The following is a 22044-nucleotide window of genomic DNA, read 5'->3' on the forward strand; positions in this document are numbered from 1 at the left end:
CAGAACTTGTTAGCACAGAAATCAGTGACTTTCAGCCAAGTCCATCTTGGGGAGTCCTGGGCCAGACACCCTGGACTCCCCCTCTTTCAGTCCCCCCGAGCAGACTGCCAGCCACCCAACCTGAGACACCCCCGTTGCTGCTCCTCCTTGTCTTTGTCTCACTTCCTGGGCAAAGAGTCACCTGGTCGTATCCCCCTCCTGGGCCTCAGGTTATGAAAAGCACTGGTCATAGCATAGGTGCAGGCAGCTGGAGCAGCCTCACCTGCCCCAAAGGTCTCAGCCAGAGTCACACACCCCTATTCCCACCACTGAGGTATTCGTGCAACACACAGGGAAACTGAGGCACACACAGTATTCATGCAAAACAGTAAGACTCACATACAACATAACAAGGGAAAATCCGCACTTTGTCACAATGCTATACACTTCTTTGTCCACAGAGTTCTAGAACGAGGGAAAGCACCATCAACTTGTTGTAAATCAGGAGGAGTTATGGAGGATAGTATAAGAGCCAAGAGACAGATTTGTAAAGATACTTAGGTGCCTACTGGGATTTTCAAAAATACTTTGGTGCCTAACACCATTGATTTATTTTTAAAATGGCCACCCATAGCCTGCCTGTCTGACTGCAAACGCTGATAGGTTTGGAGGTGAGAACAATGTACCATTTAACACACGCTAGTGTCACCGAAATCCACTGAAGAGTACTTGTGTTATTCTGTAATTAAGTGTGGTGCTTTTTTCCCCAGGAGAATTAGTTTCTATACAGTGCAGTGCAAGCCAGAACTACAGTATCAGTAACTTCAAAGCAGTCAGGTGTAGAAGTAAGAAAATTCAAACAGAGCCCCCAGAAATTAAAAAAAATTAGCTTGCTCAGGCATATAGTAATTAAACTGTTCATGACTGCATGTAATTACATCATTATGTACACAGCCCTGTTTCTGTCGTTTGGATCATTGGAGGGCAAAGTGTCACAGTCTCTATAATGTTTCGTTCCATTTTAATATTTCCTGAAGGGATTGCTTTGAGTTCATTTGCAAATAAAAAACGTAAAAAAGCTCTTCAAATTCGGAAAGTGCCACCTATGTACATCTAGTTCCGCCTAAATCAGTTAGAAAAGATAAGGATTGGCCTGTCACAAATGTTGATTATTTGGAGTCTTTACTTGTGACAGAATAGGAAAGGATGATATGTCTTTTAGAAATTTCCAGTATTTGTATAGGAGCCTAAATCATCATCTTCATCATTTGGGGGGAGAAAGAGTTCAGTGGTTTGAGTATTGGCCTGCTAAACCCAGGGTTGTGAGTTCAATCCTTGAGGGGGCCACTTAGGGATCTGGGGCAAAATCAGTACTTGGTCCTGCTAGTGAAGGACAGGGCTGGACTCAATGACCTTTCAGGGTCCCTTCCAGTTCTGAGGTAGGTATATCCCCATATATATATATATATATATATAAATTTAAATGTGTTAACATATTCTTCCACTAATTTTAATTTGTTTTTAATATAAAGTTTTCACATATTTCAAAGTGATTATGAATACAAAGTAATTATGACTATCTTGCTGGCAGTAGAGTCCTTAGATAAATGCTGTGGGAAATACTGTTTGCATAGTCCTGCTGTTTTAAGTCTGTACAATAATCCTGATGTATGATTTTATGAACTGATGTTTATTGTCCTCCTAGCACTTGCATGTATTTGAGTGAACATCTCTGAAATCTCTTCTGCTACAAAACAGAAATTGTGTCCTACATTTAGATATATGATGTGCTCTTATTTTTTCTCACTGCAGACTTCTTGTTTTTAAGGCTGTTTAAATTGTCTCAAGGTATTTATATCGAACGTACTGTTTCTCTTAGCATCATACTTTGTATGGAACAAAAGCGCTTTTTACAGAGGGCCTTATCCAAAGTCTGGGGTCAATAGGAGTCTTTTCATTGACTTCAGTGGGCTTTAGATTAGGATCTTAGGTTGTAATGGCCTTCTGGTTAAACTACTGGGCTAGGGCTCTGACGGTCTGGGTTCAAATTCTGGGTCTTCTGAAGCTTTTGTGGGTGACCTTTGGAAAGAATCTTAATTTTTCTGTACCTCCGTTTTCTCATTTTACAGATGGGAAAGCTCCGAGACAGAAATTAAGAGACTTTTATAGATAGCAGAAGGTTTTGCAGGTGGGGAATTATCTGTTTCCCTATATATACGATAGATAACATTCCCTTTCGTGCAGCCTTACTTGTCTTGTCTATTTCACATTGTCAGCTCTTTGATACAGAGACTTTCTTGCTATGTATTAATCCTGCACCTAGCACTGTTGGCCTGGATCTCAGCTGAAGACTCTGGGTGTTACTGTCATATAAATACGTAATAATTTGGGTTTAAAAACCCATTCATTTTTAAGAGGCATAACAATGTGCATTCTGAGAGTCAGATGTACAGTTTTAAACTGGATTTAAAACAATAGTTCAGAAAATATTGGTTTCCGTTATCTTACTAAGAGGAAAGGTGCCTCTGCTTTTGTCTTTAGGCAGAGAGCTACTAAATTAAAATGTCCAATATCAGCATTTTGAAGGATTCAAAGCTTTCCAGTCGTATTTCTGTCCATAATTATCATTGAACTCTTGGGAGCCCTCATTTTGGTGTTTAGCTAGTGGATAAGACAAACGTTAGTACAACAAATAAATACACACTAGCAGCGGTTAAAAAAGACAGGCTGGAGGGCAGTGTGGATTCATAATAAACTACTTGTTTATTAATAAATACAGTATTTGTATTCATTGTATTGTTGCTCCTAGATGCCCTGATCAGAGCCCCCTTTGCACGAGGCACTGTACACACACACGTGCAAATGTGTGCCCACACCCTGCTCCAAGAAGATGGTCCCTTTCCCCAAAAGCTTACATTACTAATGCATGCACAGATGCTGAGATATGCACGTGTAAGTGGATGCACTAGACACTCTTGTGGTGGTGAGCCTGCAAAGTAGGTGTGTATAGTCCTCTGACTTCACTTTCTCTGAATAGGCCCGCTATACGTTTGGGTATGAGAGGCGGGGTTGGAAATAGTGATGTTATCCTTTCCAAGCACTGAAGACTGACCACTCTTTACTGAAAGATCATTTATAATCCGAGCTCCAGCAAAGATATTTTTCATTTAACAGAGAGCAGCATCAAAGTGGAAGAGAAGTACTGTGGGGAAAACAAGCCTCTCTAGAAACTCCTTGTAAATATACTGTAAAAAGTTCAAGTAACTTTTTAAGGGAGAGAGGAGTACAGGTTTCAAATGCCAAAAAGTCACTAAAATGCCTGTTGAGTGAAAGGAAGGAAAACCAGATAGCCTGGGCTTTTAAACTTGGAAAGGTTTGACTGCCAGGCTTAGAATAATCAAAGACTTCATTTCATAGTGAAAGTACGAGTCCTACAAAAGAGCCGGCATGCCTTATAAAGACTCTCTAAGGAATACGGAGTAAAAGAAGAGCCAAGGATCCCAGGATGAGAATAATTAGAAGAAAGACAGCAGTTTAAAGACAAACAATTAGAAACTGGCATAGATCCAGCTTTTATAAAGTCAGGTTATGTGGGGCAGGCAATGCACAACTGTATACTGAAATTACAGTTAGCTTATCTTAAGCAGCAGCTTGTATCGTGGCAATATGTGGTGCTCCATTCAGAACAAACAGAAAGCCGGATCTTTCTGGCAGTCCTTAGCTAAATTCATACCGTGAGGTTCCACTTGTCAGGAATTACATAATCCTTGAGGATGTGGATACTGTGTGGTGGGTGTGTGTAAAAAGGAAATTTTGGTTTAGACATTGACCCTGCTACATTTTTATGATGTTACTTCAAGAATGAACTCTATTAAAACTGGAACATTCTGTAAAAGGAAATGTAATTTGCTTATGTTATGACCTGAGAACTGTAGAGTACCAATGAGAGAGATGAGTAATGGCCACCAGCTTTGTTTTTCCTTGTCTTAAGCTGTATTCAGTGAAATGTTGATGTCACTTTATTGTCCCTTCTTCATTTGAAGAACAGGTACAACACACCGAGCAGCATACCTCAGCCCTACTACCCGAGGCCGTGTTTGGGGACAGTTCAGGTTCTGTACCCCTTTGGCTTTGGCCTCACAGCTGATACTGTCATGACATGCTGCTTGCATTGGCATTTGTTTTGGCAGCAGGTTTCTTATCTGGACTGCAGGGCAGAGTAGAAGAGCAGCTGGTTAGTTGTTTGTCTATAACTATATAATCAAATATTTGTCTAGTACTTCTCTAGATCGGAAAATGTATTAAAATGCACTCAAGAAACTTGTATAAATGTTATGCAGGTTAAGAACTCTTTTCACCTCCTTCCTACCCTCATCATCAAATCATAATATCTTGCATTCATAGTTTGCACTTGATCCAAAGATCTCTGGTCACTTTACAAAAGTAAGGGTAAGTATCACCTCCATTTTGCAAATGGGGAAAGGGAGACACCAAGTGATTAAATGACTTCCCCAGTTATAGAAGACAATAGATTTGGTAAGAGAACGCAGCTCTCCTATGTCTCAGTCCTTTTTTCTAGTCTCAGAAGCCCCAGTTCTGCAATGTGCGTAATTTTCCTCACCTCAGTAGTTTCATCAGCGCCAATGGGACTATTCATGTGTGAAGTTAAGCATGTGCATTTGTGTTTGCAGGATTGCACCTAATCCATGCTGCTTCTAAATCTCTACACGAAAAATATACTAATTACAATTTTATTGTTAATGTCATATTAGGTTCTTGCAAATTGACATCTACATGGCTTACATAAGCTAATCAAATGCATTGTGCTGATTCAGTTTCTCTAATAAAACTTGGAATAAAAGATTTTATAGCATTCATAAAAAAAGTAGGGCTGGAAGGGACCTTGAGAGGTCATCTAGTTCAGCCCCCTGCACTGAGGCGGGACTAACTATACCTTGATCATCCCAACAGGTGTTTGTCTAATTGGCTTTTAAAAACCTCCAATGACAGGGATTCTACAGCCTCCCTTGGAAGCCTGTTCCAGTGCGTAACAAGCCGTGTGGTTAAAAAGCTTTCCCTAATATCTAAACTAAATAGCTCTGGCTGCAGATTATGCCCATTCCTTCTTGTCCTACTGTCAGTCGACATGGAGAACAACTGATCACCATCCTCTTTGTAACAGCTCGTAACATTTTGGGGGGCTATTGTCACTAGTCTTTGCTCAAGACTAAACATGCCCATTTGCTTTTGCCTTTCCTTGTAGGTCAGGTTTTCTAAACCTTTGATCATTTTTGTTGGTTTCCTCTGGACTCTCTAATTTGTTCACATGTTCCCTAAAGTATGGGGCCTAGAATTGCACGCGTTACTCCAGCTGAGGCTTCACCAGTGCTGAGTAGAGTGGGACAATTACCTCCTGTCTTCCATGCAACACCCTTTGTAATACACCCCAAAATAATATCAGCCTTTTTTGCAACTGCATCAGATTGGTGATTTATATTCAATTTGTGATCCACTATAACCCCCAGATCCTTTTCAGCAGCACTGCTGCCAGGCCAGTATTTGTATTTTGTATTTGTGCATTTGATTTTTCCTTCCCAAGGGTAGAACTTTGCACTTATTTTTATTGAATTTAATTTTGTTGATTTCAGACCAATTCTTCAATTTGTCAGGGTCATTTTGAATTCTAATCCTCCCCTCCTAATGCAGGGTGTCGGCCATACATTTTATAAGCATATTCTCCACTCCATTATCCAAGTCATTTATTAAAATATTGAGTAGTACCAATCCTGGACCCAGACCTCTGCAGGACCCCACTAGATACATCCTCCCAGTTTGACAGTGAGCCACTGATAACTACTCTTTGAGCACGGTCTTTTAACCAGTTATGCACCCACCTTATAGTAATTTAATCTAGACCACATTCATGCTGATATTAAGCACGTACAATTGCCTGTATGCAATTATGAAAACATAGCCATGTGCTTCTGGGGTGGAGTAAAGTTGACCTTACACACACTCACATGTAACATCCCTCTCCAATGATGCCATTTCTTTTGAATAACTTTATTGAACATTTTAACGTGTAAAGTGTAATTATCTGAACGGAGGCAGCAAGCATCCTTTGAAGACTATGCCCAGCTGGGGCAAGAACTAAGGACTTTGTCAAGAACTAGGGTCCAATGTTCTCCCAAGACAAAGTGGTCATGATTTAAGACAAGTAAATAGCTTCTGGTGACCTGGTTTGGTCCAGAAACACACAGCATCCTTTAAAAGATTAAAAACACGCCATCTTCTCTTTCTCCCCCCCCCGACCCTTTTTCAATGTGCATACGTGGACTGCAGGGAGGTTTAGTAAGCAGGCATAGACTTCAGTGGGAGGGTTTTTTCAGTGTTTAGACTGACCTGGGGTGGCTCATACAGTGTAAAGTTCTTAATTTAATGCTTTTAAATGGCTTAATCTCTTATGGCCCTCATCGTGCCATTGTCCTTCTTAAATTCTGTAACGTGAATGCCTTAGAAAATAGCCAGGGAAAGAGACACGTTAACTGAATTTGTAAGAACAGAGCTCTTCTTGGTCTCTGCTCTTGATGTACTTTGTTAGTTGTTATGTATTTGTTTATTACTTGCATTATTGTAGCTTGCCGTTGAATTTCATACTATGACAAGCTAAGGCAGCAAGTAAGAAGTGTATTATTTTTCTGAAAATAATAAATAACATTTCTTTTCTCCAGAAGAAACTTCCCACCATATTGGGCTGATTCCAAGGTTGGAGCTACGCTTTCATTGACTGTCTATACGAGCTCAGATTGCGTATTACTGCTGAGATTATAATTAAAGCTTTCTAAATCAAAATAGGAGTGATGGGGATTCTCAGCATACCTCTTCCAAGAAGAGGACTGTTTGATAGGCTTGTCCTATTTAAAGAAAACACTCTTAAGGACTTAAGTGCTTATGAGTTTTGGGAACCATACATTTTGTGTTAAATTTTTGTCTCTAAGAACTTTATGTGAAGTAGAAATAATCAGAACAGAAAAGGAAAACAAGTGGAAGAACAAGCTCAGGCATGCTTAAATGAGATTGTGGCAAGCCCTGTGGGGAAAGCATTTTGGGTATGTGTTGTGCATTTTCGACATGTGCTGCTTGTGACTCTGAAACAGTAACAAAGCAAGGAAATGCTGAGCTGTGACAGCAAGCTTGTTGCTCTCCATGTGCCAAGCGGAGAGCAATTGCTTTTTGGGGTCGTTGCTTTTTGGAGAGGAGAGGCGCTACCACTGGAAAAGTATTGTAACCGTTTCCTGTAGGTATTACTTGGAGCTATGAACTGAGACAAAGCAAACAAGGAATAGGAAGGAAACATTATAGATCGTGTTCATGAATTAGCTGTCCCAGAAGTGTTGTTTGAGTGAGTTACTCTATGGACCTTGACACTTGCATTAAGCCCTGGTTTGTCTGTGGCCTTTGAGCAACACATGTGGAACGCAGATGGAACACAATTTTAGGAGTTGATTCTGCCACCCTTTGAGTCCCACTGAAATGAATGGCACATGCGTAAGTGCTTCACAGGATTGGGGCAGAGAGCTCATTGCCTTGTAGGATCAGTCCTGCTTGCATGTGTGAAAACTACTTGCTGGAGTAAGAGTTTGCCGAGTCTGGGCCCTGGTTTGGGGGAAAGTAAGGGTGGTGTAGGGAATGGGGCACTAGAACTGGGGCACAGGACACCTGGCTTGAGTGCCTACCTAGCTCTGTCATATTCTTCAGTGTGACCATGGACACTAAACTTATCTTGTGCCTATAAAATAGGACACAATCTCCTTGCCTTACTGGGGTGTTGTGAAGATAGAAATCCATTATGGACTGTGAGGTGCTCGGCCATGTAAGAGCTTAAGCAGACAACAGTGGTCCATATTCAAAATGCAGCACTTTTCTACCCAGACGCAGGATATTAAGCAGCCAAATTCCTTTAAGTTCATTTCTGTACAGGTCAGAAAAGAAGGAGAGGAGAGGGCAGATTGCCAGCAGGCTGCACAGTTCTTCCAGAAAGATTGCGGGGAAGGGGAAGGAAAAGGAAAGGAAGAAAAATAAAGATTTGGCTTGTGGGTGCTCTTTTAATTAAATTTGGGTTCCGAGTTCTTTCATAGGTGGAAGGAAAAAGTAGGTGCATTTTAAAAGAAGGAAACAAGAAAAGGAAGAGCGAGAAATTAATGGAGAAAGGAGAAAGTATAAATGTATGTAATAGTGGTACCCAGTGTTTTATTTATGCTCTGAATCACTTATGGGTCCCCACTTATCTTTAATTTCAGGTCACTATTTTCCATGGTTTTTTTTAAATAAATCTATAAGGGTGGAGTCATTCGCCAATAAAAAACAAACACACACAAAAAAAAACCCCTTACAATTTATGATTTTTTTAAGTTAGGTGTTCTCTTTTCAGAGTTGGGTGTTTCATTTTAGTATAAATCAAAAGCCTGAAATGTGTAACTGAAGGTGCATGAATGATTCCGGAATATCTGTGGACTTTGCATTATATACATCGGTGTGTTTAGAAGGTGACAGGATTTTTCTAGGTGCAGGTTAGACTTCAGCATTTTAAAAATTCCATCGAGTATGGAACTGTTTAATATAATAGGAAGTCAAGCAGAGTATGTACTATGTGACTCTCATTTCTGTAGATGTAATAATTACAATGTTATTAATGAATTCTCAAAATATAGCGTATTTAACAACAACTTGGAGCGCAGTCTATTATTTCATAAATGACATTTCAGTTTCAACATATTTATAATGGACAGTAAATCAGTCTTCCACAAAATAGCTGTTGAAGATTTTTGTCAGTAAGCTCTAGCAGACATTGTGATATTTCCAGTCTGTATGTGAAGAAAGCCAAACTAACTTTACCTGGGCCGCTGCTAACTTCTCACTAGCGCTTTGTTTACCTCAGTACAATCTTATATTGTCCAAGGCTCTCATGAATATTTATTTAGTGTATGAACTGATATGGGCGGTACATTTTCCAAGCACTGTATGGGGAGCTAACTGGACAACTAACATTAACAGAAGGAGAAGGAAAGTTTGATCTCATGGTCAAGAGAGTGGAGTGGTACTTTAGGTTCTTCAGCAGACATGTATGGACTTGGGCAAGTCATATAATCATTCTGTGCCTCAGTTTCCCTATCTATAAAATGGGGATGATACTTCCTTTCTTCCACCCATTGTCTGTTTTGTTATATAAACTCTAAGCTCTTCTGGGCAAGGACAGTCTCATACTGTGCTTTTGTCCAGTGCCTAGCACAAGGCCCAATCTTGGTTGGAGACTCTGGACACTAGTGTAATAGAAATAATAAATAATAATGAGCTACTGAATTCTTTGTGTGCTGTATTGAGAACATAAACCTTAATTGTAATTTTGGATTATATAAATACTGCAGAAAAAGCAACGAATATAGGAGAGGGTAGTAAATATCTTAATAGGAAGGTTGTTTATTTTTAATGCTGAATAGAAAAACAACAAAGGAACAATGCAAAGGATAGATAATGGCATTTAAAGTAACTGAATTTCAGTGACAGAGTAAGTGTGAAAAGTACCTGGCTAGTTTAGAAAGCAATACCGTAGTGAAATTGTTACACCTATAATTTTAATTTTAATGGATTATTGCTTTTAAATGAAACAAAAGTTCTGCATATTCCTAATTCCTCTTTTTCGGTGTTGTGGTCTAGTTTTAAAGGCAACCTGAGGGTTCACCTGGTAACTGTTTCATTACATGATAACCACAGTATTGTTGCCTCTGTTGCATTTATGTATTTGGCACGATTTGGAACATTAATCAAATATTTGTGTTATTGGCTGTTCTCCGCAGTGAGAATGCAGAAGAAAGAGCAGGTTCTGGGAGAACTTAAAATGATAAATTATTTGAAAGATTGTCCTGTGTCCTCTAGCCCAGTTTTAAGTGATTCCATGTGTTTCTCTATCTTTAAATGAAGTAGGATTTTTTTTTCACTATTTCTTTAGATGAGATTGCCTTTGAGAAGAGCATCTAGATTTGTTTCTTACATATTGCTGGTCACAGATTTTAGCTGCTGTTACCATTTTGCATATAAACCAGTTTGGTGTCTTTTGAAAAAAAAATGCAGTAACATCTGATACTAGTTGCCAAGCCGCACTATAATATTTCTTTGTGTGATTCAAACAGGGCAAACGAAATAAAACAATTTTGTTAGGAGTAATGTTAAGAGACAAACTAGTCTGGATTGGATTTGCCCAATTTTCATAGTATATTTTAAAGGTCTGTCATTTGAAGTGGCAGAACGTTCTCTAAAGTGCTCTGCATAAAAATATCACTTTAAAAATGTCAGTTGATCAAATTTACCTTTAGTAGCTCAGGTCAGCATATGAGTCAAATACTAAAAAAATGTTCTCGCTCTACAATTTCAGCTGAAGTCAAAATAAAGATTTTTATACATTATTCAGTATTTTTTGGAGTGCACACTAAAATGTTTTCCTTGCAGTTGCTGATGTTAGTTGATTTCTTTCACTGGATATATATGTAGACGTCCTCACAGCTTCTGAAATCTGTGACTAATTCTATAAACGTTTTAAGCCTGCACTAATGTAGAACAACTCACTACTGAAATGATAAAACTGAATATAGTGTCTGTCTTTGAGCTGTTCTTCTGTGCTAAAAGTACACAAGCCTTGAGCTAACTAGTGAAAAGCTACTGATCATTATCTACAGGAGAAACTCAGTGGTCAAAGGTTCCAGGTGTTTCCCGGAAAAGTATTATATGTCATCTTATGACTAAATTATGGACTGAATCTTGTCTCCGCTTGCATAGTTGTGTGAGCGATTGATTGTGTCTCGGGTGTCCCATTGCTCCTTTGGACAGGCTACCCGTACATGGAAGAGGAAGCAGCCTCTGCAGAGCCACTATGTTCCATCCCCTTGTGCAGAAGGGCAAGGACAGATGATGAATGTGTGGAAACGTGACTTCACCTCCCATTGTTTCTGCCAGCATAGCTTCCCCAGCACACCAGTGTGCATACGCTGCACCTGGAATAGACCCCGATTGCTCCCTCTCTAGAAGAGCAGGGAAATTAGGAGGGAGGCCGTGATTGTCCCCTTCCAGGGATTGGGTGACATTGTGCTGCCCCTTGTGGATGGCAGAGCATATAGTTGCAATCTAGCCATGTATGAAGAGAGAGATTAATTTTAACCACCTGGTATGCAGCAGCAGACGCCAGCATATCCATATGGAAAGCACTCTATGTTCTAGTCAGTGTCATTTCCAGATCCAGTATGCAATACAGCTATTTTACTTTCGTTCCTTATGTTCCCAGTCTCCCCGGCTCATATTTGTCCTACAGCATCAGTGTGCACAGCAATAAACATTGCTTGTACAATTCTGCAAGCTTTTTTACTGTAAAGCTCTGCCAAAGCCATCTACTGATTGAGTTGTTTGGCTGTTCGAACGTTGGGAATTTAAGGTCCATGTTCAGGCTATTTTTGCTTCTCCATTTTCTTAGAAGTGCAAGGAACTGATCTATTTAAACCAATTTTACTTCATCAGGCTATTGGTACATTCTTTGTGGAAAGCAGGGATTTTTGCCACAGTCTCGCAGCTGCAATATTAATGGGGAGGTGGAAACTCGTAAGCCCTGATTCTGCAAACACTTATGCACATGCTTGCTTTTAAGCATGTGAGTCATCACATTGAAATCAAAGATAAGCACACAGGGACATATTTGCAGGATCGGGGCCATAATAACACCCGTCCTTTTTTTCTCCCGTGCTACATTCTCTCACTGACTATTGGTCTTGGAGTGGTGTTCGCAGTATATCTATGAATGAGGTGGCCTAAAGAGATTAATGCAACACACAAGAAGAGCACTTCAAAATCAGTACCTGAAAATGGTTTCCAAAGCACCTGAAGTATAATATCAAAGACTCAGGGAAATGGGAAAAAGTGGTATTAATATGTTGATTTAAAAAAAAATCTGTTGATATACAGAAGAAATGAAAGCGTAACTGCCTCAGTGCATGAGGATGAACAGAGTCACCCAATACACCTCAATAACATTCTCTACATCTTCATTTATCATCATTATAAAGTGCTACCAAAAGAATGAATTTACCTTTTCAAGTTATGGAAAGCATTTCCCTTCATGCATGCTTACCCATACAGATTAAAATGTTTCTTTACTTTGGTATTTTAAATGTGCACATGCATTATTCTTCATAAAAATTCCAGTGACAAAATTATGAGTGAAGATTTTTTTAACTTAAAAATAAAACATGTCATAATTGGGGGAAATTCTGACTAAAAGTGCAGCTCTGCAACAAACACACATAACCCCTCCCCCACCAAGACATATCACCAGGATAGGTATTTTATATAGTGCATGTTAAATACATAATACTATCACCAAAAACACTGGGAGTCAGCAATCTAAAATGATGTTAAAATAACTATTTTGTACATTTTTAAAAGACAGAACTTTTAGTAAAATTGTTGAAAGGAATTTTCTCTGCATCCCTAGCTGGTGTAAATTAGTGTAGCTCCGTGGATTTGCACCAGCTGAGGATATCTCCCTACATATCAGGAGCTGTACTCAAACAAAATGCTTTTCAAAGCAGTATCTTTGACATCAAACAAGTGTCTGGAATGTTATGCAGGACCATAATATTTCCAAAATTATGTCACTCAACATTTTAAAAATAGCTGCATAGCACAAGTTTTTGGAGTTTAAGAAAGGTCTTAAAATTCTTAGTAGGCACATTTGCATATGTTGTACATTAAGACTGATTTTATGCAGTGAAAAGTTTTAGTGTTTTGCTCGTCAATTTCTTGTGAGTCTGGCAAAATGCCATCTTGAACACTAGAAATCCTGAACTTTGACATCAGTGATAAAGGAATCAAGTTAAAACAGAGATTTTTGCTGTCTGCACCAGGTTTTTCTCTGTGCAGAAGGCTGAGTGATAAGTGGTGATATTTCTAGTCATTACCTTTTTGCAGAAGTCCCATTGATTAAGACTAGACATTACATTTGGTTTATGTACAAAGTAAATTACTTTTTTCATGTCCTTCGGGTGCCTGTGGGCAAAAAGAACATTTTGTATTTTTCAGTTTGATTACCTTTTTAGCAGCCCATGTAATATAAACTGCAATCAGAAACCTAGGATATTGTCAAAAAGAGCGGATACTTCTATAAAAAGTGATGAAAATTAAGGTAAGCAATAGGGGGAAGCTATTTGAATAAGAAAGAGAGTTATTTCAAACTGAACCCCCTGTTGTAGGAGACTCCTGTAGGTTAAATGCCTCAATAGATGTCTGCCCTTTGCCCATCTGTATTGCATGCCCTTGTTGGCACTGTTTTCCATTCTCCTTCATCCTCTTCTGTGACTCTTCCATCTTCAATTTCAATCTCTGCTTTCTCTAGCTTCGCCTTCTTCTGTAGTCCGTTCCACTTGGCTTCCTTGGTTTCTCCCTCTAGCTTCTCCAGCAAGGAAATCCCCTTTGTTCCATACAGCCCAAATCAAACTGTATCCTCATCTTCTTGCCCCTATCACAGCAGGATCTGAGCACCTAGACAATCTGTGTGTTGTTTTGTTTTGTTTGTTTTGTTTTAAGTAAAGTACAAGGAACATCCTATAGATTCCACAATGTATCGTTTTGGTTCCCATTGTTGCTTTTACTTCAAGGAAGTCATTTCTCGTGCTGGAAACTTTCAGTATCAAGATATTCTTACATTAATAAATCTCTTGTTCATCACTTGCTATTCACTGCCATCTTGGATATTCTAAAAGTAGTTCTCACCTCTGCTAATTGCTTGCTAAGTTTACCTGATTTCCACTCAGCTCAAACCCCCTTATTTGGTTTTGCTCAGTTTCTGGCTTCTCTGCTTCTGGTCGCTCCCTACTAATGATTATATTACCCATTAAATATAAAATCCATGCTTTGAACAGGAACAGATTTACATGAGACACATGCAGTTTTGGTGGAGTCTGAAATCTTTTCAGTGAGAGTGAAAGAGGGTAAATAGCAGGTCATCTCACCCCATGGCCAATCACAGTTCAAATAACATTTCATTTTTCAGAAGGCTTTCTCAGTCCTTCCTACAACTCCTGCTGGCTTCTGCAAATCTTTGTTTCTCTCATTGTGCTACAACAGTAAGTCACTTTGGAGGTGCTAATGCTGAGCAAAATGAAAAGCAGAGAACCAGAGAGGTTAGATCAGTGGTTCTCAACCTGTGGCCCACGGGCTGCTTGTGGCCCAATCAGCACACAGCTGCAGCCCATGTGACATCCTCAGGCCCATACAGGTTGTATATATATTGTGTGGATGTGGCTCACATAACACATAGAGGGCTGCATAAGTGGCTCACACTGGTAAATAGGTTGAGAACCACTGGGTTAGATGGTGCCAAGGAATGGGCAGCAAGGACGCCAGCTTTCATGCCAAACAAGCAATGGGTTTCAGATTTATGAAAGGAAACCCTGGCTCATTTTGCTGAAAGCCAGGTAAAGGGTGGCAAATGGGGAGCGCCTCTTCCCTTGGGAGCTAGAGGTTGTATGTAGATAGCTGACGCAACCCTCGTGCACCAGCACAGAAACGTGGGGTGATTATCTTCTACTGGCCAAAAGCAAGTTGAAAAGACATTTTCCTCAATTTAAAAGAACAGCTTTTTTTTACATTATCCACATATATCCATTACTTGTTATAAGAGAAAATAAACCCCAGCCTAACAGTGAAAGACCATTTTCCCGCCGTGGTGTACACTTACCAATCTGGGCTGAATTCAGGTTAGGAGATCACGATTTCATGTTTACCATCCATCTTTCCACTAGACTAGTGCTGTAAAGTCAAATGTTGTATTTCATACACATATGTATGCTTTACAGCACTTGCAGTCTCTGTGAAAGGAGCTGCGAACAGGGCAGTCTGAGACTGTTCCAGATTTACTGTCACTGAGGGCTGGAAAGAGTCATGCGGGTTAATGTTTATATAAAAACGGTGGGACAGAAAATGTAGACTCTGACTAGAACTGCTGAGAGGAGAAAATCAGAGGGATGAAAGGATAAAAATGTTGGCCTGAACTTGAAACAGGCATAATGACTGCATGCTTGGTAATGGTTTTGTAAATGAATAGGTGAAGAAAAGGGAGACAACAAAGAGCCCAACAAAGAGAGATTCACAAACAAATGCTTTTGAATGTGCACATGGAGGGGTAGGTAGTAAAATAAAAGAGGTGACATTTAGAATAGTGACATGGTAATTTCCTTCCTGTCCTTAGAGCTTGCAACTGTATATGGCTATGATCATTTTCTGAAAGAAATATGTGTCTTGGGGTACTGTGACCTATCACAAAAATCTTGCTGTGGGTATGAAATGAACATGTGTCACTGCTGTAGATAGAGTAAGGCTGTGAAACAAGAAGTCTTTTTTCCCCCTATTCAGAAGCTGGAAGTACTAAAAAAAATTACTTTGTATTTCAAGTGAAATAGAATGTGCAGTAATTGAGGCAACTAATATTTCACTAAGGCTGGAACTGAAATGTTAAATCGCCAGGTTAGAACCTTAAAAATAGATTGTAAAACAACAGGAGGAAAAGTAGCAGGGCAAGGGAGGAAGAGCATTGCTTGTAAAAATAATAATAAAAAAAATGAGAAGAAAAATAGACACTGCAGGAGACAATGTGGATTTAGATGGGAGATGGAACTGGTAACACATACATACATAACTGTTACGTATACATAATGATTATTATAGGGCAGGATGGGAAGAAGAAAAAACAAAGGTTTATGCTGAGCAGAGTAGCCTGGAAACATGTCCTCACCCTGATAGAAAAGGATTTTTGTCATCTTGAAAGATGCTGCTAAGAGAAACTATGGAAGAAACTCAGAAAGGTGCGGAGTTCTGGAAGGAGTTGGACTTCTTTGTGTAGCACATAGCATTAAAGCACATCTTCACATTTTGTCCTTTGCACAACTTTCCGCAAGACAGTCAGAAATAGCTCATAGAGGAGGAAGAAGAAGAGAATTATGAGTGTAATTGTACTGATTCCAGCAGCATCAAGGAAGACTGAAAACATAGCCAGACTATAAAGAGACAGAAATGATTTAAGTGGATGTTTAGGTTCCTGAAGAAACTTTAGGATAGTTGTGGTCATGGATCACTTGCTATACACATAGCCATGTCTAGTTATAAGTGTATACTATGCTTCCTTAGTTTTATTATAATTTTCTTCACGTTAAGTCAGCTTGGGGAGTCCTTCTCCCAGCTGAACCTGAGGAAATGTGATAATTATTCAGCCAACTAACTTTTATATTTAATAGGAATATGAAGCATTACGTCTCTAAAAAAAAAACCCATGAAAAAGGCTAATAACATAGATATATTTTAAACTTTAATAGATCAGGTATTTGCAGTGGGATTTTTAAATTCTTTAAAAAAATGTCATAAAAGAACATTATAATGGAATTTTAAAATAAATTAAATCACAAACTTAAAATATATAGCCCAAAGATATTGTACTGTGCATGTAATTTACAAAAGCACATTTTTATGAATTAATAGTTTCTTTTTTAGGTCTTGATCATCCAAAGACAGATGATTATCTTTACACATGTGAGTAGACCCACTGGCTTAAATAAGACTACTTGTGTGAATAAAGTTAAACATGTAAGAAAGTGTTTGAAGGGTTGCGATCTTAGTTGAACTCTGTTCAGACTAAGGTATCAGCATTTCGTTTGTGTTTGTTTTGGGGAGGAGTGTGAGACACACTATGGTGCTTTAGGAATTAACTAATTTCTATTTTATAAATATTGATTAAATGATGGGGCTTCTTTTTAAATTAATATTTTGAAGATAACAGGAAGTATATATATGATGAAAGTATAGCCTGACTGCCTAGTGCCATCTGATTGTGAAATCCAGATCAGCTAAATTAGTCTAATATAGAATGAGGATTTCATCTGTAGCATCATAGAAATTCTCAAAAATCCACAGTAGACCTTCACTTCCACATATCTCTGTCTGTTGTCCCTCTCTCCTGCGCACGGACGGACACACACACACACACACACACGCGCGTGCACACACACCTCAGCACTCATACATATGCCAAGCTTCAGTTGCCTGGCTTTTTTTAAACAACATTTCAGTGAGTATTTTTCAGCAAATAAATACAATTATGGATAGAAGTTCACCTGCACATTCAAGTTAAGCAAAGGCACAAAATGACATCTAAGACGTGAGGAACATGTATTCATTAGTACTTTGCCCTTTGGGATTTTGGACAGGTTCCTTATGTATTCCTGTTGTGAATGTCACCGTTCTTCAGTGATTACAAGACTGATGGATGCATCGATGTTGGATCTCATTTCAAAGCATGTTGGGCTCCAGTTGGCATTAGATTGCCTAACCAGATTAGAGCAAGAGGCCGGTCACAGCAGATGCCCTGTCTCGGTTCATTACTCAACACCTGTTAAACTTGATTAACAGCCCCAGCTAATTATCTGTTAAGAGTATCTCATGCTGTAATGGATCCCAGAGGTCTGAAAAGTTGACTTCATTTACATGTTTGTCTCCTTTCACAAGGTCTCAGTTAAACCTCTCAAAATTCTACTGAGGATTTTATCAACTCCCATATGATCTGCTCACAGCTTTGGATATAGACCAGAGCCTGCCCTGAAAGCATTTCAGTGGGACTTAAAATGCTGGAGACATACACCTGCCATGCTGTTTAATTTATAAGTTATAGAACAAAAATGTCTCTTTCTGAGCAGTGCACTGTATGTAACATTACCACCATATGTGCTGCAATCGCTGTAAACATATGTCAAGGAAACCAAACAAAAAAATGTACCGATCTCCAATTCAAAACACTGCCCCATCCAAGTAAAGTTTCCCAAACCAGAATCCATAAGAAATGATACTGGAAAAGAGTCACAATCACAATTAGGAATCTGGCAGGTGGAGTGAAACATTACAGCCCATCTGAAATAGTATACATCGATTTGAATGAAGGTTTTTCCTACATGGTTTTATTCAGTTCTTAAATCTGAGGAGTATGGTTTAGATTCTGCTCCCAACCAAATACCTATGGAGTCAGAGTTCATTAATTTAAAGATTTACTTTTTGGCCACTTACTTTTCCTATATTCTTGCCTTTATCTCCACCTTTGCCTTTGCAGCTAAGTCTGTGAGATCAAGTCCACCTTATGGCAGTGAAGGAAAAAAACCCCACATACTTGATATCAATGTTATTGCATAAATTGGATGGCAGGAACTCAGTATTCAGACTGGAAGACAAAAAAAAGCTTTTCATCTTTGCAGTGCACTCAGACCTTCTGAGTTTGTTAGAGCAAGTTTGCATTTGAACTTGGACCTCTTTCATGGCAGCATATTGCTTTTTAATTTACATCTCTCTTACGTTGCCTGATGTTCTTTGGTTCCCGATGCTCTGTTTGCTCCTGAGCTCCTGTATGTTTCTGTATTTCCCTCTGAAGTAACAGAAGACCTACAGCAAGGAGTGATTGCTGACTCTGCTGTGATGAAAGCATCTGCCTCAGATAACTGCCAGCCACTAGAGCGGGCACTACGTTGAACCCATGTTGCCAGATCAGTGCAAGGAGGCATGTTCTTTCTCTCTGCAAATAAACTGAGTTGGGTGGTCTTGGAAGAAGTGTGTTTTGAAATAGGAGACCAAAGGCTCTGTGCCCAGGCTGTTCAAGGAGTTAAATGAAGTGGTGTCTGACCTTGGAGATGTGGCTTTTGGGGAGGGGGCATTAATAGGCTTTCAAATCTGCTCACAAGGGATAAGATTTATCTCACTGCACAAGCCCTGCCAAGGTTGCTTGAACAGCTTAGTCTGCAGATGAGCTATGTAGGAGTGGGGGAGTTAGCACACTGAGGGAGGGGTCTCTGCACTGCCTCCACATAGGTGGAGGGTGACTTTGGAGGACGGTTTGGAGCCATCAGATCTGTGATTTATACTGAACCACTGGCACCATCCCTCAATGTGTGCGAAATGGGGCAGAGCCTGCAGTGGCTATTCCAGCCCATGTTATTGGCTGTGTCATATTAACAACGTTAAAATGCTTTTTTAAAAAGTCTCTTTCACCTTCTCTTCCCTACGCTCAAAAAGGGGAACTATGTTTTATAGTTTACATCCCTTGCTGCTTCATGCATATTGCTATATGCTGGTTTTCACCTGTTCATTGGATTTGATAATGATTTGCATAGTAGTTATTGGACCAGTCACTTGAAATGGGTCTCCCGCATCCCATGTGAGTTCTCACCCGCTCTGACTCAAGGGCTATTTCATTATTTGTACAAAGTAGACCAGCGTTAGCAGGAGAGATTGAGAGCCCCATCCTAGTAAGTCCTATAGCCCAGTTGTTAGGGTGTTCTTCTGAGAAACAGGAGATGTGGGTTCAAATCCCTGCTCCTCCTCAGAAGGAAGGATTTGACCTTGCATCTCCCATATCCTAGATTCATGCTTTGAGCTTACCTCTTCTACCACTACCTAATTTATCTATTTATTTATTTTCGTCAAGAAAGGGCTTAAGGCATCCAACACCAGGAGAGAGTTCACAGCTGTGAATGCCAAGCAGAGACAGGTGCCTCCCTCTAAGCTGGGGTTTAGGTGCCTACCCCCTTTAATGGGCAGGTTTGGCCACACTCTTCTCCTTGGCATTTCTATTGGCTAGCTTAGGCAGCTCCCTGCTCACTTTCCTGGCTTTCGGGGATCCCATGCTTAGGCACCCAGCTCTCCCCATGTATTGTATTAGGGAGCTTATACTTGGGTCTATAGATTCTACTGGGTGACAGGGCACCTACAGGTAGGTGTTGCAATGCTGAGTCTAAATCTTATGTGCAAAAGGATCCGCAGAAGAATTTTGGGTCACTTTTTATTAATTTTTCTCTGGGGAAATTTGCCAACACTAAAGCTCAAGGAAATCCAAAGTTAAAGCTCCGTTCATATCAATCATTAAGCATTAGCCTACTGACGTCATGGTATTCAACATCGTCAATAGCTCTAGCACCCGCTTTCAACTCAGCAACACGACACTCCCTTGTCTGATACATTCTAGGGGTGAGTCCATTTTCAAATCTCCAAATCAGGAACTTAGTTGCTTTTGGGAGTGGAGACAGGATCAATTTTCTAATTTTTATAAGTCATTAGCTAATGATTATATTTTCTGAGAACATCAACCTAGGAATAAGTACCGTATGATTGGGAAGGGCACGCTATAGTGTTTACATAAAACAAAGAAGTTTAATAGCTGCTCTAAGTGCATTTGTCAACACAATCTTAATTATGCAGTCAGTATGAGATCTTGGTAACGACAATACTAGTTTTTTCAGTTGTGTGCTTTTTACGTGCCTCTTACTTTCAAGGCCCTTCAAAAATAAACAAATTTACTCTCAAAACACTCCCATGAGTCAGGTAAGTAGTAGTATCTCATTAAACAGACAAGAAAACTGAAGAAGAGGTTAAGTATTTTCTGCAAGGTCGCTTAAAGAGTCTGTGTCGGACTAGTTTAGAGCTCCAGGGTTCCTGGCTTCCGTTCTGTGTTCAGACCGCTAGCTGTGATTCCGTTCTCTTCTTTACCATTCACCAACAGTATCTTTTTCCAATATATTTTTCATCTTCGGGACTGTACTCTGTCTTGTGTAGAAAAATGAGCTCCCGATGAGAATGTTGCCTTGCCTTTAGACTAGAAGAGGAATGGAATTTTGAATTTCTTCTAGATTCTGTCCTTGAAATATTATTATTTTATTATTGTATCCACTGTGTTAGGCACCATACAGACACATAGTAAGGGATGTTCCCTAACTGAAAGAGATTACAGTCTAAACAGTGAAGACAGGCAAGGATGGGGGACAAGGAAGTATTGCTATGCCTACTTCGCTGATGGAGAGGTGAGACACAGTAAGATTTAAGCCAAGATTTTCAAACTGAGTGGCAATATTGGGGGTTTTAATTTTGGGGTGTCCAGTTTAAGACACCATGAAAAGGTTTTGATTTTCAGAAAAGGAGAAGCACCCACACCCCTGAGAATCTAGCTCCTCAAAGTTGGGCACTGAAAATCACTAATCACTTTTGAAACTCCTGGGCTAAGTAACTTGTGGCAGAACTAGGTGTTGAACCCAGCAGCTGTTCTGTGATTGCATATTTGGCTGTGGGATGAGTGGGGTTTGTAGATTTGCATTATTGCTGAATATGGTCAGTGAGTTACCCATAGCTATATTACTATGTAGGTCTCTAATTAAACATTTTATTTTTGTGTTTACCGTAGGTCTTGTTCTGACTGAGCCAGAGCAATGTTCTTAGCTATTCCTTTGGTAGACACAGCATGGATAGGGATAGTTAACAGTCCTTCGTATTATGCAAAGAATAAGCAAGGTTAATCTGAAATGGCATATGTAAACAGATTAGCTAATCTATCTGGGAGAAGAAAATACAATGTACTTACATGTAACACTTTATCTTGCTTTGCCAGTGATTCACTAGGTGTCCAGTGTCTGAGGTCTCAGTGCTTTCGGAGGTGCTCTCTTTTGGATAGGATTTGAAAACTGTGGTCCTGACCAACTGACATCTTAAGTAGAGGCCTGCCCTCAGAATGAGCAGAGAGGAAGGGATGAGGAGCTCTTGAGGTGCAGGTATGGACCCGGCAGGTGAAATCCTGGCCCATTCAAGTCCATGGCAAAACTCCCTTGATTTCAGTGGGTCCAGGATTACATCCAGTAAGGGTATGTCTACGCTGGAGTTGGAAGATGTGATCTCAACTCGAGCAGACATACCCCCATCAGGTCTGATTGAGCTAGTCTGCTAAATATAGAGGGTAGCTGCAGCAATTCAAGTGGCAGAACGTGCTAGCCATCCCATGTGCATGCCTAGCATCTCAAATGGTTATGGACCAGAGCAACTAGCCTTGTCTGCCACTCACACCGCTGCAGCTACTCTCTATTTTTGACATGCTAGATCAGTGGAAGCTAGCCCGGGTATGTCTTCCTGAGCTGGAAATTACACGCCCAGCTTAAAGTGCAGACGTCTGATTCTCTT

The 22044-nt window shown here is 39.8% G+C and overlaps 1 protein-coding gene and 2 long non-coding RNA genes across 44 annotated transcripts in view; all 3 read left to right on the forward strand.

Moving 5' to 3' along the window:
* FHIT (fragile histidine triad diadenosine triphosphatase) overlaps window positions 1-22044 on the forward strand; it is a 997853-nt gene that overhangs the window by 452474 nt on the left and 523335 nt on the right. The gene's annotated exons all lie outside the window — the stretch shown is intronic.
* The window catches only part of LOC120368949, a 279418-nt gene that overhangs the window by 63041 nt on the left and 194333 nt on the right, over window positions 1-22044 (forward strand). The gene's annotated exons all lie outside the window — the stretch shown is intronic.
* Window positions 473-18728, forward strand: LOC120368948. 2 transcript variants are annotated; one of them, XR_005582859.1, is made up of 4 exons: window positions 473-650; window positions 2109-2167; window positions 16561-16599; window positions 18167-18728. It is a non-coding gene; the product is annotated as an uncharacterized LOC120368948 (long non-coding RNA). The 2 variants fall into 2 exon arrangements; XR_005582858.1 differs by lacking the exon at window positions 2109-2167.

This window comes from Mauremys reevesii, linkage group 7 (assembly GCF_016161935.1).
Source record: "Mauremys reevesii isolate NIE-2019 linkage group 7, ASM1616193v1, whole genome shotgun sequence".
NCBI lineage: Eukaryota > Metazoa > Chordata > Testudines > Geoemydidae > Mauremys > Mauremys reevesii.